The 20,874-nt window shown below is 38.9% G+C and overlaps 1 non-coding gene across 1 annotated transcript; it reads right to left on the reverse strand.

Annotated features, from left to right (window-relative positions):
• Nucleotides 1–2,980: 2,980 nt before the first annotated feature.
• Nucleotides 2,981–3,060, reverse strand: TRNAL-AAG (transfer RNA leucine (anticodon AAG)). The gene has a single exon. It is a non-coding gene; the product is annotated as a tRNA-Leu (tRNA).
• Between the last annotated feature and the right edge of the window lie 17,814 nt (nt 3,061–20,874).

The following is a 20,874-nucleotide window of genomic DNA, read 5'->3' on the forward strand; positions in this document are numbered from 1 at the left end:
TAAAAATAACTAATAAAAAATATTTACATACAACAAAGTAACAATATTCCTTGCATTCAAGTAGTAAATAATTACCATATATCATTTTTCCATATTTCAATATTCACATTTCTATGGCCTTGAATGTTGCTTTTGAGTCGGCAGATGGAATTCTCTCTGGTTTGGTTTGAAAACTTCTATAAAATTGAATTTATTTTGATTTATAATGTCCATATACAATAAATTATCAATCGTTTTCCAAAACATAACATATATCAATTGTTTCGAACATATAAAAATATTTTCTAAATTATTTTCATTCAAACTTCGAACACAATTAATACTTACTTGTGTTAATTGTATTGTAGAATAATACTTATTATGAATAAAGAAAATAATTGTATGATTTTTAGTGTAATGTGTTTTTTTATTTTATTTAATTAAAAAGAAAGACAAAAATAAATAAATTTATAATGTGATGTTATAATTATACTATTAAAAACGAAATTAATTAAATAAAAAATCAGTGTAAGTGGACAATGTGTTGTGAATCTTCAATATCCATTATAAATATTCAAAATATAGGTTAAGAATATTTAACTCATTTTTTTATGCAATGGAAAAACTTCTTTCGATGAATTTTTTTATTCAAAGGGAATAAATTACGTAGAGATGCAAAGGAAAAACTCAAAACAAATTCATCATAGTAAAAGAAAAAAAACAAAGATGGGAAATGTCAAAAGCCAGAAAAGAATATGTTCAAAAAAATCTAATTTAATATAAATAACATTAAAAAAAAGCTCTAAAATATTGGACTAGTACAAGTTATGACCATATGCACTATTTCAGTGTTTATTTCTTAAGGTTCATCATATGTTATTCTATTATTTTTTGGATATATTGTTTTCTGACTTTCACCAATGTTTTGAACTTGAAATATTGTGAGTTTGTTTTTTGAATTTTTTCCTTTTGCATCTTTATATTATTTTTCCGGTTAGATAGATCATATTTTTAAGTGTTTGGTTGATAAATTATATTGGTTGGTTTCAAAAGTCAACTCAAAAAACACTCATTAGGATTAATGTCGAAGAATATTATGAAAACATTATGAACCAAGAATCAATTTTTTTGAATTAAACATTTTTTCAAATTTTATTATTAGATAAATATAAATATTTAAGATTTATTATTAAATACTATTGAAAAATATTATGAATAATTTAATTAATTAATGTATTTATTTTCTAATTTTACAATTAGATCAAATAATAATATATTAACTACTCATACTTATTTATATGTGCTCACATTTTGATCGATCCATAATAACCATATATGACTTAGGTTGATAGTGAATCAAATCCAAAAGCCAATACTCATTTATACATACTGACATGTTTGGATTATCCATAATAACCTGTTAGTTACGTCGTAAGGCGTCCCTCTTTCAAATTAACTCCCCTTCTTGCCCACCTGTCATCCTTATGCACCCCAAGATTTTATGTTAGATGATTGAGAAAGGCTAAACTGTTCGATCACCAGAAAATAGTTACGAATTCGTTGCAAGTAGTTACGAATTCATTGCGCATAAGTAAAGACTTGTCTATGAACTGCACCTTCGACATAATTTCCCTCTCGCCGGGGTTCAATCTCTTGGGCTTGTTCTAGGATGATGTGGTGAAGTAGGATGAGCTCAGCCGGCGTCGAGCATAATTTGAGCGCTGGAGGAGATTTCAATTCTTTCTTGGTTAAGTTTCAAGATGTCAAAGGATGGTAAGGCGCAGTTGCAAGGGTCGGACATCCATCAACTGTTATTTCACAGTATATCCAGCCAAACTATCAGACCTAAGAGCTAGGTTTGCATGTGTCAAGTACTACTGGGTGCACTGCATTTGCATGATATTTTTGGGTAATTTGGTTGCCACTGTGGATGGAAATTGATATCCATGAAAACATATGAGCATCATCACTTATCCCGCTCTCTTAAATGCATTGGTACTTAACATCATGAAAAATTCTCAAAAGTGTTACAAGTATTTAAGATATCCAAATGACTTATACTTATCAAATTCAGTTAAATGCAAGTGGTAGTTGAGATAATGACAAATTCTCAAACTTTGCAAAATTTTTATAATCATTTAGGAGTGCTAAATCTAATTTACACACACCATTTTTTCTTTTATGTAGTTCTTCTATATTTCCTTGGGGAACAGCGAACCTTCACCCTTGTTTAACTCACACTTTTCAATCTTTGATCTTTAGCTCTCCATACCATATGGCCTTTGCTGTCGTGTACATCGCATTGGTTGTAAGTAACAATACATAAACATAGGAACGATAGTTGATTTGAGGAAAACATACGAAAGCAAAAGAAAAAACATTACCATATTACGAGGCATTCCAAGGGTTGAACTCAGGACCTGTCGCACCCTCAGCAAGAATCACACTAGAAAACATGACGAAAGAAAAGAGCAGACGTTACCATATTATGAGGCATTCCGAGAATTGAACTCGGAACCTCTCACACTCTGTCTTTGATGTCCCAACCTGCATATCATGTGGCCTTTTAAGTAATAGGACCGAAACATATGAAAAATGGTTAATTTGAAGAAAACATGACGAACTGCATTTGATAAAAACATAGATTTATTAATAGGACATTCCTAATTGTTTTGTTAGATTTATTAATAGGAAATTCCTAATTGTTTTGTCAAAAGTGGGATTTGAACCCATGCCCTCTTTCGAAGACCAGAACTTAAATCTGGTGCCTTAGACCACCCAATCAGCCAGCCTGACAGTTATTTAATTTGTTGGAGACTTATTTTCATCCTAGCATGCTAACATTTTGTGAAAAGGCCATCCTGAGAACTATTTAATTTGTTTGAAATTTATTTTCATCCTAGTATGCTAAAGTTTTGTGAAAACTTTCCCTGTTGGGAGTGGTATTTGAACTCACGCCCCTTGGTTTTTGGGAGTGGGATTTGAGCTCACGCCCCTAGGTTGTTGAGAGTGGGATTTGAACCCACGCCTTTCAGACCAGAACCTTAATCTGGTGCCTTAGACCAACTCGGCCATCTCAACATATATTATCAATACCGAGAAAATTTTTGACATATTGGCGATTATTTGATAAGTATCCAGTCCAGGTATCTAGTCCAGTCCTTCTCGTTCATAATGAGTCCAACTCTCATTGATATGTATTTACGGTAATGAAAATAGAGTTAAACATGATGATATACATATACTCTATTGATGAAAATTTTGCTATTGTGAATCATAAAACTATCAGCCAATACCTATTCATAAAGTTTAAACTTTCCATCTCAAAAGTGGCCAGACTTCAAAAATATTCATTTCTACACACTAACCTGGATTAAATCCCCTTCACCTTATGCTTCTGAACGCTATGTACCTCAAAGTTGTAACACATGCAATTATGAAGGTGTCTACTGCAAAGAGTATGTGGCATGACTCATGTTGGTCAGCACAATCTACTGCAAAGGCATAATCTTATTCCTTTATAAATTATTGAATAACATTCTTGGTTAAATTTGTCATGTTATTTTTTTGAAACATAGAAATCTGATTTCATTGTTTTAGTTTGTGGAGGGAATTGGAATTGTTCTTAGTGAAAATGGCCTGATGCAAAGAATAAAAATACCAGAAGAAAAAAGAATTCCTCAATACCAAGATTCATGGATGTCATACCTTGCAACCGAGAGAACATAAACGAAATGTGTCTAGGAGGCTCCTGTCACATATTTCGCAAGTATTTGTAACACCCTTACCTGGCCTTAGTTGAGGCCATTCATTGAGAAAAACAATCCCAGAGCTATTTATAATGTAAGTCTACACACAACTAATGTTGAGCACTTTCTGAATCTCAGAAACAGGAACAACGTTATGGTATGAAGACCGTCTTATCTCTAGACACATTAGGAGCCCCTTAGTTTCCCAATCAAGAACTTCAAAGCCAAAACCAGGCATGATAAATTTATTTCATTTTTATAGTACCTGGACTATGTAATGGTCTAGTTTCCTAATAAAGAACTTGGAAAGTAAAACCAGGCATGATGAAATTACTTTATTTTCCAGTACCTGGACTATATAATGGTCTCTACGATGGAAAAGGCAGTATGAGCACAATGCACCGCCCATACAATCCAGACAATACATATTTCACTCGCTCTTACTGGAGACTCCATGGATTTTATAGGGCACAAAGAAGCTGGTCTCCAGAAGGGGTCTCAACCATGGAGCCCCTATGTCCCCTGCATTACACATGGGCACTTGAATGGGCCTAGGACTTACCTGATCATTCAACATAGACAAAAAAAGCAACCATTAATGCCTCAATCCATTCCCTTAGGCTGAGAAATTCACAATATAGCAGAAGACTTAACACCATGAAGGCTAAATTCTTACATTCATCCTTACCATCACTTTCTTTCATCTAGTCTTGAGTAGACTGACTTTATGCTGATCCTCGAAGGCCGGTTCGTCCAGCTTAATGGTCCAGCAACTCACCTACTCTACCAAATAAAACTTGATTTAGAATTCCTAGAACATTTTTTCAATTTGGGCATTGAATTATGAACAATCACAAGCACCAATTTTCAGTGATTCCAACAATGCAACCTCACCTGTAAGCCTGTCAAAGCATCCAATAGCTTTATCCCTTTTCCTCATTTTTGTAACCAAGGGAGAGAGAGGTACCTATTACAAAAAAAGGGATAGACTGCTGAAGGCAACCATCCAATGGTGCAACCCTCTAGTAACAGATTAGAGCACCTATGCAGAGAACGTTGAGTTAAAAGTTAAACAGAAAACCCGCAACCCAAAACTGAGAGCGAGTAAGTTGGGTATGGTCAATAGGAGAACCACGCATAACTAGAAGTTAGTTCTGGGGTTCCGGTGGGAAAAACATTATCTCTAGACACATTAGCAACCCCTTAGTTTCCCAATAGAGAACTTCAAAACCAAAAGCAGTCATGATGAAATTATTTGAATTTCCAGTGCCTGGACTATATAATTGTCTCTATGATGGACAAGGCAGTAAGAGCATAATGTAATGGCCATACAATCCAAACAATAAATATTGCACTCACTCTTACTAGAGACTCCATGGATTTTACAGGGCACAAAAAATATGGTCTCCAGAAGGGGTTTCAACCATGGAGGCCCTATGTCCCCTGCATTGCACATGGGCACCTGAATGGGCATAGGAATTACCTAATCATTCAACACAGACACAAAAAACAACCATTGATGACTAAATCCATTCCCTTAGGATGAGAAATTCCAAATATAGCAGAAAACTTAACACCATGAAGGCTAAATTCTTACATTCATCCTTACCACCACCTTCTAAAGTCTTGGCTTGAACATACTAACTTTATGCCCATCCTTGAAAGCCAGTTCGTCCAGTTTAATGGTCCACCAACTCACCTGCTCTGCCAAATAAATCTTGAATTAGAATTCCTGGACCATTTTTTCAACCTGAGGCATTGAATTATGAACAATCACAAGCGCCAATTTTCAATCATTCCCAACAATGCAACCTCACCTGTAAGCCTTGGTGAGAGCCAGTATTGTACCAAGAATATTGCAACTTCTGGGCTACCAAATTTACTTTTATCAACCCAGTAGTTCGTAACAAACTTGGAAGTGTTGGTGCTATATGCACAAGTACTAGTTCTCATTGCAGGTTGTCACTTGGTCAGCCGACGTGATATCACTAGGAGCTGAAGCCAACTTCTATAGATTTTAGGAGAAGCTCTATGTGTGATGAAAGGAAAGAAATATTACTTTACAGATGCTATTCTACTTGCAGAAAGGACAAATACTGGAATGTAAAGTAAAACCTAGTAAACCCTAATTCACAAGCTAATTCTACCTTTGCCAAAAACACTATGAAAACCATGAAATAAATGCCATTACCTACACAAGGAAGTAAACAACATCTAACCATGCTATTTCTAGAAGTGAATAATAAAAAAACACATTTTTGGGTTTTTATGTGTTTTTATGTGAATTTAACATTCATCTAATTTATTGTGTGTGAGTGTGGCAGCGAACAGGTGACATTAGAGGGTGGTTTTGGAGCTTGGGAGGATGTATGATGGTGCGGATGGGTCGTAGGAGGTCTTAGGTGGCCTTCTGGAGGATTTTCCCACACTCGGATTTCAAAAGAAAGCCTATAGGGAAAACTACAGGAGGACACAGGAAAACTACAGGAGGAAAACAGGGAAACTACAGGAGGCCTACAGGAGGAGGCGGAGAGACATTTTCGATGTTTTGAGGGTGTGAGAGTGGGTGGAAAAGGTGTATGAAGGTTGGAATGAGGTTTTAGGCTGCCTAAGGTCTACCATGAATCACCAGGAGAGAGAAATATGATTGGGTTTCTTCAAGGAGAAAGGAAGAAGTTCTATGAAAAATGAAGGAAACTAGGGCATAATTGAGGTGAGGTTTGGGAGACCTATAGGGCACAGATCATATGGAGGGTGTGATTGCTGGTAAGCTAGCCTACTCCTGGAAGAGATCTTCTACATAGAAACTGGTAGTCAACCAAGAAAATCAAGCAACCAATGAAATTAGTGCACCCTAGGAAAAATAGAGTTTTGCATTAAAATGTCCTAAACTATGATGTATAGAAGGAAATGCTAGGAAATGTTGTAAGAAAGGAAAGCATGCAAAAGGAGTATTGCAAATCAGGATGTGAACATGATAAAAAATATCTAAAGCAAAGAAAACTGGACTATCAAACTATTAGAGAGCTGCAAACACTAGAAGTCCTAGGAATGAGGAAAATCTATGTTTTTGGGGTAGCAAGAGAGTCTTTGCCTCAAATGATGGTCCCATAGGAAGGAAGAGAGGCGAATGCACTATTACTATCCTTTTGAATCTTCTCTGATCGCTGCTTAACCTACTATAGAAAGCACAAATGGAAGCAAGTTGCTAAATCATCAAAAGAAACCTATTCTTAACCATAAGAGAAATACATCTAAAAACAAACTAATCTACAAACTGAAGTAAAGCATACAAATACAAGTAAAGAGAAGCTTGGCTACCTGGATTGGGCCCTAACCCTAGAGTTTCAGCCCTCTGAGGTAACTTTGTTAGGCCCCTATACTACTAGTGTAACCCCTTATTGTTTTTAGTACAACCCCCTTATTATATTGTTGTACCCATGTAGTCCCCATATTGTTATTATTGTGCCCCATAGAAGCCCACTATTGTTATTATTGTGCCCTTACATTATTATTGTTATGTCATCTCTGATTATATTATGACCCCTTAGACTCCTTTATGTAATGTAAAGGAGGTTGCCCCCTCGAAGAGGCTTATTTCTAAGGCGTTCATCTATCTTTTATATCTTTTTGTGAGCTGGTTTCATAAAAAACTTAGTGCTAGCTCAAAAAGGATTCCATCTTCATTATCAAAAAATAGCATGATTACATAAAACTGTCATAAAATAGCAAGCTCAAAATCTGAGTAGAGTTTATACAAGCAAAAAAAATTCGACCCTAGTGAGGCCCTAGGCCTTTCCACTTATACATCTGAAGCTACCAACACCTTCCTTAAAATCAGGGAGGTCAATCATCTTCCACTTGCTTGGCTTCCTTCTAGTGCATGATTCAGCTGCTTGTACTTTGAGATGAATGAAGGGGAATTTGAAGTGAGGAGCAATAAATGAGGGGGATTCCCTCCTATAAGTCCTCTCCTCTGTCTACTTCGAGGTATTTCTATAGTTTGACCACTAGATCCTTGACTTTGACCTCAAAATCCATCAATAATCTGCATTAAATACATGTTAGACCACATGGCATAATAACTAACTCAACTCACCCTATAAGCATAAAGGTAATTAGAAAATCATATAATAAGCTAAGAGAATGGTTGATTTGACTATGTTAGGAGGTAAAATGAGTGCATATAATTACCCATTTATGAGGCTCATCATCACCCCCTACTGAAGGTGTTGCTCATCCTCTGAGCAACCTAGTCAATCTCTTGGTATTTCATGGCCCTGGTGGCCTAACTAGCATTCCAAGCTTCTAATGTGGTCTACTCATGTTCTCCATAAAATCCTGCCTTTCTGTCTATGTCCTTCCACTGCTCCTTCTCTTCTTCTTCTCTTCTACATTCTAGCATGCCTAATATGAGTGGAGGACTCAGTTTGAGGCCAACCCAGTTCACCTTCAGCCTTTGCATGGAGCACTTGTACATTGGCACTCTTTTCAATGCCTCCTTCAGCCTCATTGGGGAATGGTATTCTCTGATCTGCAAGCTATGGGGTAGGGTGTTCCATCTTCTCATGCATGCATGCACACAATCATCTCCAAGTAGCCTAAGCATATCTTCAAAGTGTGCAATGGATTGTTCCTGATTGGCTAGATATTTAGGGGCAATCTAAGGGTCATTGGCAAGCAAGTTGTGTGTGCTGATGAGTGCCATAGGATCCGATGGCTTAGCTCTTATCATCAATGGTTCATTCTACTCTTTTATTAACAATATTTTCATTTCTGCTGCCCTCAATTCTTCATGGTTCATCCATGACACCATGGCCATTAATTGCAGGTCCCCTAGCTTAGCATTGGGGTCCCACACATTTAGGCCTGTGAGGGCCATGTTGTGTAGATAGAACTCTGCCATCTTTGCTTTGTTCTCGGAGGTGCTTTGGTCACACAAATTCATAAACTGCCTATAGTCTTGGAAAGGCATTATGCCTCTCCGTGCCAAAGTTTTTATTTGGAATTGAAGCCATTGATGCTTCAGATAGAGGCCATAAGATTTGGCTGGTGTTTTGAATTGTAATTCTTCTATCGATAAGCTAGCCATGTATGCCAAATGAGTCTCTTTCTCCTGCAACTGCCTCCTGAGTAATTCATTCTCATTCTCAAGGTGGCTTCTTGTAATGGCTTCTTTGCCTCTGATAGCACTCAATTCCCTGCCCATTTCCCTAAGTTTGTCTTCCATGTGGCCAATATCCTCAACTCCTTTAGACTTGGCTATATGCATCCACCTATGCATTCCCACTCTCTCTTTTTCCAGTTCGAAAAGTAGTGGAATTGTAAATTTCTTAGGGATTATATTTCCTCCCTCAAGTAGTCTATAATAGGAGTCAAGATTAGGCCAGGGGTTAGGTTCTTGTAGCTCTTGTGCTTCCTATTTCACCTCTGGCTATCCTCCTATATTTTCCTCAAGTTTTTGTGTCTCCTGTAGTTTGGACATTGTCTCCTGTAGGATTGTTTTAGCCTCCTGTAGTTTTGGTTTGGAGTCTTGTTGAATTCATTTCCCTTCCATGTAGAATATCTTGCAGTCCTCCTTTCATAGGTTATGGGTGTCTTGGAAGGAGATTCTTTCACCTTGGTGATGGTGAATCTTCAATGTTAATGGGATTCTTTGATGAGGGTTAAGGTTTGCCTGTTTTAATTCTGGTACTCTTCCTTGCCCTGAAATACATGGAGGTTTTTCCTTTCCTTTTCTTCTTCTGCTTGACTAGTGTATTTAGGGCAGTGAGGGCAGCTACTGCTTCTCTTTCCAAAGATTCAGGGGACTCTTCTCTTTGCTCTGCCCTCTCTGCTTCCTTTTCTCCCTTTTCTATCTCTTTCTCCTCCTCTTGCTCTTTCTCTTTTTCTACCTTCTGTTCTGTCTCTTCAACTCTCCCATTCTCTATTTATTTTCTTTCCTCCTTCCTCTCTTGCTCTGCTATGTCACCACTGGCTTCATCTTCTCCTCCTTGGTGTTCTCCCTCCTCACTGACAGTAGTACTGACATCATAGGTTGATGCCTTGATGTCATCCTCAGCTATCATATTTCTAAAAACTTCCCATGCTATAGGGATTGTAAGGGTATGGAGGGCTTCTTCTACTAGGATCTTGATTAGGCCATGGTGAGCTAGCTGTTGTGAATTTCCTTCTTGTACCTTGGTGTTGGAGTTAATGAGGGACTGAAGGAGAAAGTAATGGATACTGAGCTTTTTATGTGTAGTGGTATCCATGCCATATCTCAATTCTTGGAGGATTCTGAAATGATATCCATAAACAATGTTGTGCCTCCCCTCACAAGAAATGTATTTGATCACTTGGTAGCTAACCTCATCCCAGGGATATGGTACACTAGCCCTCCTAATTCCATTTTTGTCTTCAACAAGGGTTTCATTATCTTGGAAAAATTTCCTCTTGGCAGCCTGGCCAATTATTTTCTCATCTTTACTCCAAGGCAGCCCAAGAGGAAGGGTAGTGACCCTACTAATGAATTCAGGGGTTATTTCAATGGAGAGGCCTCTAATGGTTACAGTAGCATGAGTTATTGTGTGAGAGACCAGAGAGAGAGAAAATTCATGGGAAATTTCATCATTAGACCCTCTAAACTTCTCAAAGAAATTCATCCAGTTTGCCCTTGTAAATATTTCCACCACTTGAGGATGTGTATGGAGTCTAGTGGAGTTAGCGGGCTATTTTCTCATAAACCCCCTTGTCACACTACCCATACTTATTTTGAAAAACTAAATATGGAGGTGGAGACAAATAATTTTGAGTGAAGGAGAAAAATAGAGGGGACTGTGTTTTTTTTTGTTTTTCTTTTTTTAAATTTATTTATTTATTTATTTATTTCAACCCGCTTAAAGACTCATTTTATCTTCAATTTGAGACCAACTATTTCACATTTTTATATTCAATAGAGGGAATTCATGAACCCTACCTCTTCAAACCTAAATTCATGCCAGAAATCACATTTCCTCCCTTCAAACTGACTCACTGCCCCTCCTGTAGAAGCCTGCTATCCCTCCTGTAGATTTCCTGTAGGTGCTTCTGTAGAAAACCTATAGGGCTCCTGTAGAAGATGTCAAGAGAAAAAATATGGAGGAAATTGATGGAGGATGGTGGATACGAGGTTGTGGGGGCATAAGAAGACTGCTGTGTGGTTGAGTTACGAGGAGAAACTAAAGAAAAGGTGATGAGAATGCACGGGGAGGAGTGCTCATTACCTTTTATGGCTATTTTCAGTTATGAGTGCTGAGTTAGCAAGGTGTACGTTGCCTAGATTAGGACCATTGGTCCCCACTTGCTTGGTCATCATGACCCCCCTCGTAATCATCCCCTCATTACTACATTGGAGTTAACTCTTCCTCCCACTACTTTTCCTTCACATATTTTGCTTTTGTTGACTGTGTGCACGTGTGGGTGATACCTCAGTTAAGTGAAGTCAACTAAATGAAGGTGGCCAAGTTAACGAGCCAACTTCCCCTCTTTCAATTTCAACCATCTCGTTGCCTTCATATGGTTCCTAATTACACAAATATAGATAGAGGAGTGACTTAGTTACTTAACTGTAATCCAAGTGTATTTGCTACCATCAACTGTGAGGTGTTGTGGCATTCTCTGCTACATGCCTTCACTATCCCTCATGCATGTTGTCTCTGCTTGTTGATGTGTTGTTGTGTGTTTTTGCAGGTTCTTCGTTTGCTAGAGCTAAGCTGCATGTGCCTTTTCAACCTCCAGATGTGTTGTCCCTTGCTGTTGGTGCTGGACTTCTATGGGATCAACTACTACAGGAATTCCTACATGAGCTTTCGTATTTGCTTCTCCCCTTGAAAATTCAGCTATTTCCCTACGCTTGGAGCTCAAGAATTATGCTAGAGGTGGAGATGAATGATGGAGGGATAGTAGGTAAGCTTAAGGTAAAGTTAATGGTGCCTTTTCCTCCTTTTATTTTTGTCTTTCTTTTCAAAACTAAAAAACTGTTTTTCTGTGTTTTTTCTTGGAAAGAAAAAAAAATAATAATAATAATAATGATGCTTGGAGTGTGATGCAGGCTTGGAAATGATGACAAGGAGGTTTGAATATGGTAAGAGGGATTATAGGTTCATCATGAAACTTTTCTTGTCCCTCAAACTGCCTCTTGTAGACACTTTTGGCTCTTTGTAATTCCTACAAGAGCCTCCTGTAGAAAAAATAGAGCCTCCTATAGAAAACACAGTTTTGGAAGAAGAGGTACAGTGGGGTGAAAGAGATGCAAAAAATGATGGAGGAAGGTGTGGAGAATATGAGATGAATGCTGGTATGAATGTCAGGGTCCCCTTGGCACCTTCTTTTGCTCCTTGTAGTCCTCCTGCAAACCTGCAATGCAATAAAAATTCATTTATTCTTTCTCCTTTTTTTTTTTTGAAAACAACTAGGGCACCTCTGAGAGGTTTTCACCTTACTTGCCTGCCTTGGGTGCCTCCAAGGGAGACTTTCACCCAGGGATATTATTCTTTTCCTTTTTTTTTGCATCACTGGGTTGCCTTAGAAGAGGTTTTCAACCCAATGATGGGACTCAAGCGCCTCATGGAGGTTTTCACTTAATTCCTTATTTTTTCTCTTTTTTCTTCAGTGAGTGGGGTGAAGTGGAAGCTAAGAAATGCTCCACTACCATCACTGTTTTATTCAAATATTCAATAAAATCTCACTTCGAAAGGGGTTTCTTGTAGACTTTCAACCAATGTCCATTGACAAGCATGGGGATGGCTTCATCATCAATGGTTCTGATCAGAATTGAACCATTGTCATTGCATTTCTCCATAGTGTAGGGTCCCAGCCATCTTGTCCTCAGGTTGCCTTTGAAATCCTTGTATCTTAAATCATAGAGTAGTGCCCAATATCCCTCTTAGAATTGCTTCTCCCTGATATTTCTGTCATACCATATCTTTCTCTGAAGCTAAACTACTTCTGTATGGAGAAGGGCTTGTAATCTGTATTCATCCAATCCATTGAGTTGAAGTAATCTGTCCTTCTGTGCATGGCTGAGGTCTAGGTTCAGCTGAGCTGGTATCCTTAGGGTATCAAGTTCAAACTCTATTGATAGCAAAGCCTTCTTCCCATAGACTAGTTCATAGGGTGTGAACCTGGTGGTGGTCTTCCATGTTGTGTTGTAGGCTCAAGTGGCCTCAACTAATCTGTCTGCCCAGTCTTTTCTGCTGCTGTTCACTACCTTGGTTAGGATCCATTCCAATGCTTTGTTAGTGACCTCCACTTTCCCATTGGCTTGTGGATGGTAAGGGGTGGAAGTCATGTCCTTGATCTTATGATGTGTGAGTAGGTCTTCAATCAGTTTGGAAGTGAACTGACTACCTTGGTCTGTGACCAACTCTCTCGGATACCTGAACTAGTAGAATATATTTTCCCTCAAAAACTCAGCTACTGTTTGCTCTGTCACAGCTTTGATTGCTTTTGTCTCCACCTACTTTCTTAGGTAGTCAGTGCACACAATGATGTACTAATTCTGCTTTGAAGGGGGGTTGATGGGCCCCATAAAGTCCATGCCCCACTTCTCAAATGGCTCAAAGGACACTTGAGGTTGCATGGGAATTTCATCCTTTGGAGTGGGTTTCCCCATCCTTTGACATCGATCACACTGGCTCATGTATCTCCTCACATCTTGATGAAGAGTGGGCCAGTAGTAGCTTGCTTGCAATATCTTGAAGGCGGTTCTTTTTGCTGAAAAATGACTTCCACAAGGCCCGTCATAACATCTCACGAGGATGTCAAAGACTTCCTCCTCCCTGAAACATCTTCTTAAGATTTGATCTGGGCCAAGTTTGAAAAGAATGCCTGCAATTCAGGTGAAAGGGGCGCTTTTCCTTACTATCTTGCTCTTCTCTTTTGAGGATAAGTGTGGTGGGAATTGTTTTCAAACCAAGTATTTTGCTATATCAGCAAACCATCGAGAGATTAAGTTGATATAGCAAATAGGTGTTAATCTGACATTTGGTCATCCACCATTCCTTCTTCACCTGCAAGCAAATTTACTCTAGACAAAAAGTCAACAACAAAATTCTCTTTACCAAGCTTATCAATAATGGTCAGATAAAACTGTTGCAGTAAAATCAACCATCTAATAATGCGAACATTTACATCTAGTTTGCTCATTAAATATCTAATTGCAGCATGATCAATGTGCACAAAGGTTTGATAGCCTATGATATAATCTATGAATTTGTTTAAGGAATGCATGACAGCTAGGAGTTCCTTCTCGGTCACTGTATAGTTTAACTCTGCCTTTGACAAGTTTTTTCTTATAAAGTATATGGCATAAGGTAACTTTTCATCAATTTGTCCTAAGGCTACTCCTCTAGCTTTGCTCAAGGCATTTATGTGAATGTGAAAGGGTATGGTCCAGTTTGGGCCTCTGAGAATTTGGGCAGTCACTAGCTTGCTCTTCAAGGTATCTAGGGATTCTTGACAGTTTTCCAACCATATGAACTCAACATCTTTGCCTAGGAGGCCAAATAAAGGAGAGGCTAACTTGTTGAAGTTTTTAATGAATCTCCTATAATATCCATCTAAGCCTAGGAAGCTTCTAACATCTCTCACCTTTTGAGGAGGTGGGACCCTTTGGATGATGGCAATTTTTTTGGAGTCGATCTGCAGTCCTTGTTGAGATATTGCATGACCTCACACAATCCCTTTAGTCATAAAATAATCACATTTTTCTAGACTGAGGAAAAGGTTCATCTCAATACACTTATCTAGAAATTTTCCTAGGTTAGATAAAGCCTCTTGAAAGTCAGAGCCCTAAGGAGTAAAAACATCCATGTATATTTCTACCACATCATGGACCAGTTCAGAAAGTATACTCAATACTTCTCTTTGGAAAGTGGTTGTAGCATTGCACAAACCAAAAAGAAGGACCCTGTATGCAAAGGTACCCCAAGGACAAGTGAAAGTGGTATTATCTTGGTCTTCCATGCTGATTTGAATCTGATTATACCCGCTAAACCCATCTAGGAAGGAGAAAAACTTTTTCCCTGCCAGACCATCTAACACTTGATCTATCAAAGGTAAAGGAAAATGGTCCTTTTTAGTGGCTTTGTTAAATTCCTGATAGTCAACACAAATTATCCACTTACCATTTTTCTTTTGCACTAGCACCAAAGGAGAGACCCATTCATTGTCAGAGATGGGATAGATGAATCCTGCATCAAGCAATTTATGCAATTCTTCTTTAACAATATCTTTAAGTGTTGGGTTCATCCCCCTTTGAGGCTACCTGACTGACTTTCAATCTTCCTTGATGTATATATGATGAGTACATATAGAAGGGTTCACTCCCTTCATCTCCTTATAACTCCTAGTGAAGGCATCTAGATGTTTTCTTAGTATGCTGCATAGCTCCTTCTCCTAGGAAGTAGATAGGAATGGATTGATTTTCAATGTTCTTTCTAGGCTGAACTCTATACTTTTAACACATAGAGAAGTGGGGTCAGCCACATAGAGATCAGTTGAGGGGTTGTTTTGGGTTTCTCTTACTATGTCTTCTAATGGTGATACATTGGGAGGTGGATTTTGAATCAAATTTTCAATCATATCATCCTCATCTTATGGTTTTCACCCCATGGAAATTTCTAATGAACAAAGTGGTGTAGAATAAACTTCATCCTCATCCTCCTCCTCCAACTAGAGAGGTAGATCATGTTCTAGCAAGGGTTGGGCAGGATGATATAGGATTAACTGCTTGGGCATGTGCCTGTTCTTTATGGTCATGTTCCCAGTTCGATAGCTGATGTAGGCATTGGTTGTAGCCAACTAGGGTCTTCCCAGAATGAGAGGATACCCAGTGAGTTTTGCCTTTGGCTAGAGAACTAAGAAATCAGCAGGGTACTCCCAAGAATCAATGGATACCATCACATCTTCCACAATCCCCTCAGGGGTCACTGTGGATCAGTCTGCTAGCTGCAGCACTATCTTGGTCTTCCTCAAGGAGCCTTGGAGATTAAGTTTGAGCATTGTGTCATTTTTCATCACGTTAATGGCAACTCCTAGATCAATCAACGTATGTGGAACAATTGTGCCATTGATGTGGACATCAACTACTGGGCTTCTAGGGTCTAGATATTTTGGACAAATTATCTGCCCCAACATCAGGTCAGACAATTGTGCTATGACATTGATGGTTGGGGCATATGTCTTGCGCCTTCCTAGATTCTTAAAGCACTTCTCTTTGATCAACGTATTGTATATAGGCACACTTTTTATGGCTTGGATAAGTGGTATATTCACACATAAATGTTTCAATTCTCTCATGAGTTCAATCTCTTCTGGGGCAGGCTTGATTGTCATGGATAGTCTCTCAGGAAAGGGTGGATTTGCTTTAGGTTCTCTTTCCTCTTTATCTTCCTCAACCTCCCTAGGTGGAGGTTGGCTATCTGGGAGAACTTTCCTAGATCACAAGTTAATTTCTTGAATCTCCATAGCATAAGTTGGGCATGATGGTTCCCCGCTATACACTTGCTAAGCCTGTCTGTTGTTCGGGTTTAGATTTGGCTGGGTAGGCATTTGGGATTGCCTTGGTGGAATAGAAGGTAATGGTTGTGGTTGGGCAGGTGGTGGAGGAAGAAGAGCGGGAAGAGAGTTGTATTGGGGCCTCCACCCCTGATGAGATGCACTCCACTGAGGTTGTAGCTGAGCATAAGATTAAAATCAATGGGTGGTTGGTTGGGCATGATATTGAGATGTGAAGGACCAAGGAGGAGGTGTGGACTAGGAAGGATGAGTAGGGGGCTCCAAGAATGTATGGAGGTGACTTGGTTGGGGTTGCAGTATGCCTGAGATGTCCCTTGCATCCCCTGCTGGTATGGTCTAGGTCCATGCGGCCTCCTTTGGTTTATGTAATAGATCTGTTCAGTGACTCCTTTGACCCCTTGCTATACAGCTTTAAGTTTGGGCAAGGAAGGGAACTTATTTATAGAATGATCTTCTTCACAGACTAAAAAAACCCCTATAGAGTTCAATGGGCATTCATTCCTAGGATGCCTCCTAGTGCATCTAGGGCAAAAAATGGCCAAAGCACTCTTTGCTTCCTCTTGTTTTCTTTTGATATGTAAGGTATCCATTTGCATGGCAAGAGTCTACAACATCTCACTTTTGAACTTTGCCAGCATGTTTCCAATTTCACCTTTAATGGATGAATTGGAAGAAGAGGTACTGGCTATGGGTTGACTCCCCCTATCTTTCTTTCTGGCTACTCTAGAATGGTTTCTAAAAATAGCCTTTATGTCCTCATAGGATAGTTGGCAAATGTCTCCCCCAGCTAGTAGATGAAGGGTGTTTAAAAGGTCTTCCTGAATTCCCCTGAGCAAGACCAACTTCAGAGACTCAAGGTCAAGTGTACACCTGGCCCTTTTGTAACTGAGCTGGAACATTTCTTCATAGTCTTCCAGGGACTCATCACTTCCTATGGTCATTTGGAAGATTTATTCTTTAGTATCTTTCGACCTACAATAGTCTTGATACTTGTTGCTAAAGGCCTGCTACATCTGAGTCTAAGTTGTGATGCTATTGCCAAGTAATCCCATGAACCAGCGTACTGTTGCGTCCTTGAGAGTAGAAGGGAACAGTTTCAAATTTTTCTCATCTTCTGCATAGTCATAAGTTCGACAGATGACAACAAACTCGAACAGGAAGGTGTCAGGATCTTCTGTAGTCAGACCATGGAAGTGAGGTAGGGTTGAAGGACTTATATTATTCATTTTGGTGTCCCCATTGGTCTTCCAAATGGGGAAGGTACCCTCTATTCTCTCTCCATTTTCCCTAGCATTTTTGTTTTTAGCCATTGGCTCCAGAGGAATGTTTTCTTCTTCTTATTCCCCTATAGGCTCTTCAAATATGTCTAGATGTTCACCTAAGGGTTATTCTTGATTGCAACCACCAAAGAAGAGAGAAGGTTGGCTATGTGAAGCAGTGGAGGTGTTGGGCAAAAATATTCCTAAGTTATCTCTACTCCTACGAGGCATGAAAGGAAATATTTTTGGTTGGTTTTTTGTTTCCTTTCCCCACATTGAAAGTACCAACAAGAACTGAAATTGTGATTGAACAGAACAAATTGCATCTCGCTAAAATGAACTTTCTGAATGGAAATTTGCAGAATTGAAAAGGAAAGCAAGGAAATGCAGAATTGAAAGAAAAGAAATGACTAGTATACTTTTTCCGAAATAAACTATTAGAAGAATGTTGCAATAGGAAATAGAAGAAAGAAGTAATCACAGAATACTCTGACGCTTCCCTGACAACAGCGCCAAAAAGTGGTGAGAGCCAGTATTATAGCAAGAATGCTGCAACTCCTGGGTTACAAACTTGGAAGCGTTGGTGCTATATGCACAAGTACTAGTTCTCACTGTAGGTTGTCACTTGGTCAACTTACGTGAGATCACTAGGAGCTAAAGCCAAATTCTATAGATTTCAGAAAAAGCTCTATGTGTGATGAAAGAAAGGAAAGATTACTCTACAAATGCTATTCTAACTGCAGAAAGGAGAAAGACTGGAATGTAAAGCAAAACCTAGTAAACCCTAATTAACAAGTTAATTCTATTTTTGCCAAAAACACTATGAAAACCATGAAAGAAATGCCATTACCTACTCAAGGAGGTAAACAACATATAACCATGCTATTTCTAGAAGTAAATAAGCAAAAAACATATTTTTGGGTTTTTATGTGAATTTAACATGCATCTAATTTATTGTGTGTGAGTGTGGCAGCGAACAGGTGGTGTTAGAGGGCAGTTTTGGAGCTTGGGAGGATGTAGGATGGTGTGGATGGGTCCTAGGAGGTCTTAGGTGGCCTTCTGGAGGATTTTCTCACACTCGGCCATCAAAAGAAAGCCTACAAGAGGACACAAGAAAACTATAGGAGGAAAACAGGGAAACTATAGGAGGCCTACTAGAGGAGGCCGAGAGCAATTTTCACTGTTTTGAGGCTATGAGAGTGGGTGTAAAAGGTGGATGAAGGTTGGAATGAGGTGTTAGGGTTCCTAAGGTCTACCATGAATCACCAGGAGAGAGAAAGATGATTGGGTTTGCTGAAGGAGAGAGGAAGAAGTTCTATGAAAAATGAAGGAAACTAGGGAAAAATTGACGTGAGGTTTGGGAGAACTATAGGGCATGGATCAGATGGAGGATGTGATTGCTGGTAAGCTAGCCTACTGATGGAAGATATCTACTACATAGAAACTGGTATTCAACCAAGGAAATCAAGCAACCAATGAAATGAGTGCATCCTAGGAAAAACAGGGTTTTGCATTAAAATGGCCTAAACTATGATGTATAGAAGGAAGTGTTGGGAAATGTTGTAAGAAAGGAAAGCATGTAAAAGGACTATTGCAAATCAGGAAGTGAACATGATAAAAAATATCTAAAGTAAAGCAAAACTGGACTATCAACCTACTAGAGAGCTGCAAACACTAGAATGCTTAGGAATGAAGAAAATTTGTGTTTTTTGGGTAGAAAGAGAGTCTTTGCCTCAAATCATGGTCCCAGTGGGAGGAAGAGAGGCCAAGGCACTGTTGATATCCTTTTGAATCTTATCTGATCACTGCTTAACCTGCTACAGAAAGCATAAATGGAAGAAAGGTACTAAATCATCAAAAGCAACCTATTCTTAACCATAAGAGCAATACATCTAACATCAAACTAATCTACAAACTGAAGTAAAGCGTACAAATACAAGAGAAGCTTGGCTGCTTAGATTGGGCCCTAACCTGAGAGCTTTATCCCTCTGAGGTAACTCAGTGCTAGCTCAAAAAGGATTCCATCTTCATTATCAAAAAATAACAAGATTACATAAAACTGTCATAAAATAGCAAGCTCGAAATTTGAGCAGAGTTGACACAAGAAAAAAAAGTAGACCCTAGTGAGGCCCTAAGCCTTTCTACTTATACATCTAAAGCTATCAATAGCTTCCTTAAAATTAGGGAGGGTTGGCTCCCAAAACTCGAGATAATTATCGATCATCTTCCACTTGCTCGGCTGCCTTCTAGTGCATGATTTGATTGCTTGTACTTCGAGATGAATGAAGGGGATTTTGAAGTGAGGAGAAATAAATGAGGGGGATTCCCCCCTATAAGTCCTCTCCTCTATATTCTTCGAGTTATTGGTGTAGTTTGACCACTAGATCCTTGACTTTGACCTCGAAATCCATCAATAATCTGCATTAAATACATGTTAGGCCACATGGCATAATAACTAACTCAACTAACCCTATAAGCATAAATATAATCAGAAAATCATACAATAAGCTAAGAGAATGGTTGATTTGACTAGGTAAGGAGGTAAAATTAGCCCATATAATTACACATTTATGAGGCTCATCAAGCCTGTGAAAGCGTCCAATAGGTCTACCCATTTTCCTCATTGTTGTAGCCAAGGGAAAGAGAGGTACTTATTAAAAAAACAGTGATAGACTGCTGAAGGCAACCATCTGATGGTGCGGCCCTCCGGTGATAGATGAGAGCACCTATGCAGAGAAGGTTGAGTTAGAAGTTAAACAGAAAAACCCCAACCCAAAACTGAGAGTGTGTAAGTCGGGTATGGTCAAGAGGAGAATCACACATACCTTTTTTCTGTGCACTGGAAGTCAGTTCTAGGGTTCCAGTGTGAAAAACATCAATCTCAACCTGAGCGAGAACCAGTGGTTCCTCTATCATGACCTCGACAGAGAGCAACAACGGGCTCTGAAAAGCTGGAGAGAATGGAGTTCTGGACGGAGGGTTAGGGTAGGCAGTTACCATGAAAAGAGGGGAAAGGTTTTCCACCACCAGATGAGCATCATTGTTCCAAACTGTCGATGCAATGCTAATCCCAAGATCAATGCCAAGTGTCTGATGGTGGAAACAAAACTAGAAGCCTCCATTGATAGGTGTTATATACAGAAGGTTAATGGATACATCAAATCATATATGTTCTAAACATTGTAACTTGCATGGTATGTTAAAAACAACAAATTAAGTGTTGACCTTTTATAATATTAAATTTGGCTTCATCCTCTGAGATTATATTGATCTCTTTAATAGGTTTTGCACTTGCGGCAGTTCCCTCTGGAGTAGGAGATGTGAAACATAATCCACAAGGTATTGTT

This window comes from Pinus tabuliformis, chromosome 4_2 (genome assembly GCF_031772625.1).
Source record: "Pinus tabuliformis cultivar Carrire ecotype Pingquan chromosome 4_2, CPIR1, whole genome shotgun sequence".
Lineage (NCBI taxonomy): Eukaryota > Viridiplantae > Streptophyta > Pinopsida > Pinales > Pinaceae > Pinus > Pinus tabuliformis.